Genomic DNA, 5537 nt, shown 5'->3' with positions numbered 1-5537 from the left:
TGGACTACGACGTAGGGTTTTGTAAAAATTCCTCATTTCTGTGAAAAATCAGCATTTCCTCTCTGCTATCAATGTATCATAAATGTATGCATGATATGAGGACTAATGCTCACAACCAAACCAGTATAAAGAACCATCCATGATTTAGTATAAGCAATCTACCATTGGAATAGATATGTAAAATAGTATAAGTGATCAATTGTCCGCTTTAGCAGTAGTTGCCCCCGATGCCAGTGACCGCTAAAATGGTGCATGGACAACTTAAGCGGATGCACCACATTTAACTGGATCAGGAACTTTTCTATGTCGAAAAGTTGTCGATCAACCTCCTAGGATTTGTTTGGAATCTTGTGAAGGCAAATGAAATATGTTGCTAGACTAAATTTAACGTTCTGGACTCAATGGCGACATTCGATTTTTGAAAAGAGTTTCTTTTCACAAAATTTACCCTTGAGACCCAATTTCACTAATTTTTGAACGAAGGGTCGCATTGAGATCCAAAATCCATAAAATTGAGCCAAACATGCTACCAACCTAAAATTGATGTTTCAGATCTGCTAGCATAGTCTGTTTTACCATCCAACACACAAAATAATAAAATGTTGACAAATGTCAACTATGAGCCCTTTTTAACCTCTAAAAATTATAAACTCACACAGATTATTCCTGATCACATCGAGAGCCATGCCAACCATCCTTACATCCCAAAAACAACACATAGCGACCATGAGGAGGGGTAAAATGATCAAACTCATAAAAAGAAAAGTTCACAAACTCGTCATTACAATATTCATCACAAAAAATCTAGTTCATCCTTGAACTAAAGGCAGAGAAATACCTGAATTGATGAAAAGCCGAGGGTAACTACTATGCATGTCGGACTTAACCTCCCAAGCAGCATCATCTATAGAATGGTTTCTCTGCTAAACTTTAACAACCAAAATATCTCTAGAACACAATCGTCTAACATCCTGAGCTAAAATAAAGTCTGGCTCCTCAATGAAGGACAACCTCTCGTCAACTACATTGTGTCCCAATGAATAGCATTAAACTCACCTGAAATATAATGTCGTAGCATAGATACATGAAAAATTGGATGAACGGCCAAAAAGTTTGGGGGTAAAACTAACTCGTAATCTACATCCCCAATAGTTCAAAGAATTTCAACTGGCCCGATATGCTTGTGGATAACCTTGCCTCTCTTCCTAAATCTCATCACATCCTTTATGGGCAATACGCAAAGGAGTACTTGATCACCAACACTAAATCTTAAGGCACAAAGTGTACGTTTGCATAGTACTTCTGCCTACTCTGAGCCACTGAAAGTCTATCCTGAATGACCTAAATCTATATGAAGACTCACTAAGCAAGTCTGTACCTCTAGGTCTAATCTTAGAAGTCTCAAATCAACCAACTAGAGAGCGACAACACCTACCATATAAAGCCTTGAAAGGTGCCATCTCAATACTCAAATGGTAGCTATTATTATATTCAAACTCTGCCAAGGCTAAGCACTACTCCACTAGCCTCCAAAGTCCATAACACAAGCACAAAGCATATCCTACTGAACCTGAATAGTTTGGTCCGATGATCATCGTTCTGGGGCTGAAAAGCTATATTAAGATCAACTTAGATACCCAACTCCTCCTGATAGGTCTTCAAAATGTGAGAATTGAAAACTAAACTTTTATTGAGATAGTAGACACGGGTACACCATAGAGATGAACTATCTCACATACATAGATATGGGTCAATCTCTCATTACTAAAGAAAACTTGAATAGAGATAAAATGAGTAGATTTGGTTAATCGATCCATGATAATCCAAACACTGTTAGAACCACAAGAAGTATGAGGCAACCTAGTCACGAAGTCCATAGTGATCCATTCCCATTTTTACTTGAGAATGGGTAACCTCTAAAGCAAACCACTAGGGCTTAAATGCCCGGCCTTTGCTTGCTGATAAAATAGGCAACGAGCCACAAAATTCTCTACATCCTTCTTTATACCACCTCATTAGTAGTGATGTCTCAAATCACGATACATTTTAGTCATTTCTGGATGGATAAAGTACCTAGGACAATGGGCCTTATCTAATATCAATTTAACTTAATCACCCACTCTCGGTACATAAACTCGGTTAATTCTCAAAATACCATCAGAATCAAGTAAGCCATTTTTAACCCCTCACTTAGCACCTTATCCTAAATCACTCTCAATCTAATATCATTAAATTAAAGAGGCTAAATCTGCTCCATCAAGAAAGATCTAGCCTCCAAAAATACGAAAATATACCAGTGTCAAAATATCATGCCTAACCCTATGGTTAGCCAAAGACTAAATGTCTAAATCCAACGGCCTCTCTGGGTTAAAAAATGCACCAAGCTAGCCATAATAGTTATCTTCTAGCTCAAGGCATCCACAACTATATTGTTTTTGCTCAGATGATAGAGAATGGTGATATCATAATCCTTATGGAATTTAAGCCAATGACGCTGCCTCATATTAATATCTTGCTAGGTGAAGAAATAATGAAGGCTATGGTAATCCAAAAAGATCTCTTAGTAGACTCTATACAAATAGTGTATCCATAGCATCAAAGCAAATGCAATCGCACACAAATCCAAATCGTGGATAGGGTAATTCTTCTCGTGAGGCTTTAACTAAGGAGAAACATATGCTATCACCTCACCCCCCGCATTAACAAGACACCTAAACAATACCAGAAGCATCATAGAAGATGGTAAACACCATGCCTTCCTTGGGAAAAGTCAAGATAGAAGCTGTCGTCAATAATTTCTTGAGATTTTGAAAGCTTGCCTCACAAGCATCGGACCACTAAAAAGAAATCTTCTTCTGATTCAACTTGGTCAATGGATTATCAAAAGATGAAAAACCCTCATCAACGTGATGATAGTGTCTTGATAAACCAACAAACTTTAAATCTCGATAGGAGAAGTTAGCCTTTGACAGTTTTGAACCATAGTAATCTTGGTCAGATCAACCATTATACTATACTTGGTCACTACATGACCCAGGAAAGAGACATACTCTAGCCAAAAATCTCACTTAGAGAACTTAGTATACAACTTCTAATATCTCAACCTCTAAATCACAAACCATAATGCTTCTCTTGGTCGACCTCACTCTTAGAGTATACCATGATATCATCTATAAATACAATGACAAATTTTTCGATATATGGTTGAAACACTCGATTTATTAACTCAATTAATGAGGTTGGGACATTGGTCAACTCAAAGGACATGACAAAGAACTCGTAATGACCGTATCGAGTCTGAAAAAATGTCTTCAAAATATTAGAGCTCTAATACTCACCTGGTAATACCTGAACCTTAGATCAATCTTTAAAAACATTGAAGCACCCTAAAGCTGATCGTAAAAATCATCAATATAAGGAAAAGGATACTTTTCATAACTGTCACCTTGTTCAACTGCCAATAATCAATACACAAACATATAGACCCATTTTTTTTTCTACAAATAAGACAAGCATATCCCAAGCTGATACATTAGGTCAGATAAATCCCTTATCCAACAATCCTGCAACTGGTCCTTCAGTTTCCTTAAATCCGCTGGGGCCATCTTGTAAGAAGGAATAGAAATGGGCTTGGTGCCTGACTCAATATCAATAGAGAAATCAATATCACGATCTGGAGGCATACCAGGAAACTCTATTAGAAAGATATCGATAAACTTACAAACAATACAGATAGAATCTAAAAAAGGAATGAATATGTGCCAAATAAGAAAAACACCTTTAAATACCAAGCGATAAGAACATAGAAAAGATATAACTCTCTTTGGACTCAAATAAAGTATACCCTTCTAAGATATCCTTGGCACACCTGGCAAAACTAAAGTCACGACTTTAGTATAATAGTCTAGAATAGCATAATAGGGAGATAATAAATCCATACCCAAGATAACATCAAGATCTACCATATCTGGGATAATCAAATCTACCTAAGTCTCACACTCGCGAAGATCACGACATAGGATAGGTGTACCCAATCCACCACTAAAGAGTCTTCTGTAGGGGTAGATACATGAATAGACATTACAAGAGGCTCACTAGTAGAGTCAAACTAGAAGCCAAATATGTAGCCACATAGGACAAGGTCAACCTCAAATCAAGTAATAGAGATGAAAATCTAAAGAAAACTGGGATAATACCTATGACAACAACTTCAAAAGGCTCTACCTCAGGTCTGGCAGGTATAACATAACACTAAACACATCCGCTACTGGGACGAAAAACCCTAAAACCACCACCATGGGTAAAACCATCTCTGCCTCGCACCCTTCTAGTAGTACCTCTACCACCCCGAGGGCCACCTCTCACTATCGATATAGGAGTAGGATTGAAAATATGATGACGGTGATCCTTGGACACATGGACAAACTCATCATACACATAACAACCTCTGTAGCTCAACTTAATTTGAGATGGTGCAACTGAGATAAAACAACCTCTTAGGGATGAAGCCTAACTGACTACCTGAAGACCTACTACCTAAAACCTATAAAGCTACCTATAGTGGTCTACCATGATATGCATAAAAACCTCTAAAATATCTACCTTAAAGGGTGTGACCATTGAACTCACCCTGACAGCACGCCCTCTTAGTGCCTCCTCGAGTAGATCAAAGAATAGCCTCAATCATCTTTATATGATCCATCACACTCTAAAATGATGCCCATGACACTACCAGCTGGATAGTACCTAATGAAAATGTAGCATTTAATCCCTTCATGAACTTTTAAATTTTTTCAGACTCAATGGAAATACAAGCAATAGCCTATTTAGACAAGGAATAGAAACATGCCTTATACTCAACAACAGTCATGGAGCCCTGCTCTTACTGATCAAACTGGTATCCCATTTTATCTTTTTATCCAAGTGATCAAACTTGTATCTCATTTGATCCTTCAAACTATAAGGCGTAAACCTATCTAAAAGGGCCTCAAAAAATTGATCCTAAGTCATCTTTGGAAATCGGAGGGGACTGTAACTAACAAGTGACCTCTACCAATCCCTGACTACATATCTCAACTGATAGGTGGTGTAAGCAACTCCATGCCACTCGAGTGATCCAATATTATAAAACTTCTCCCAATAATTAATCAAGAACTCATAGACATCGTCACTTATAATTTCACTGAACTTGGGTGGAGTTAATCGAGTAAATCTCTTAAGCTTTTTCTAATCCTCTGAAGACATAGCAGGACCTACAATAATAAAAGAAATAGTAAATCTAAAAGGCTGTGATCCTACCTAAAAAAGAAATATAAATGAGGCTAAAATCTTAGAATCAAAATATCACACTAAGATACTAGCACAGAAAGAGGAACAACACTCACAGCCTGTGAAATACTAAAAGTAGATGTTGACACCGATGAAGGAACGACACTCGAAACCCCTAAAATGGGTTTTTGAAAAACAAAAAGTTAAACCAAAATTTTTATTTATTGAAACCTTACCATGATTAAAGGAAGGCATAAGAGAAAAGCCAG

This window comes from Capsicum annuum, chromosome 12 (genome assembly GCF_002878395.1).
Source record: "Capsicum annuum cultivar UCD-10X-F1 chromosome 12, UCD10Xv1.1, whole genome shotgun sequence".
NCBI classification, from domain to species: domain Eukaryota; kingdom Viridiplantae; phylum Streptophyta; class Magnoliopsida; order Solanales; family Solanaceae; genus Capsicum; species Capsicum annuum.
Note: the sequence above shows the minus strand (reverse complement) of the source record.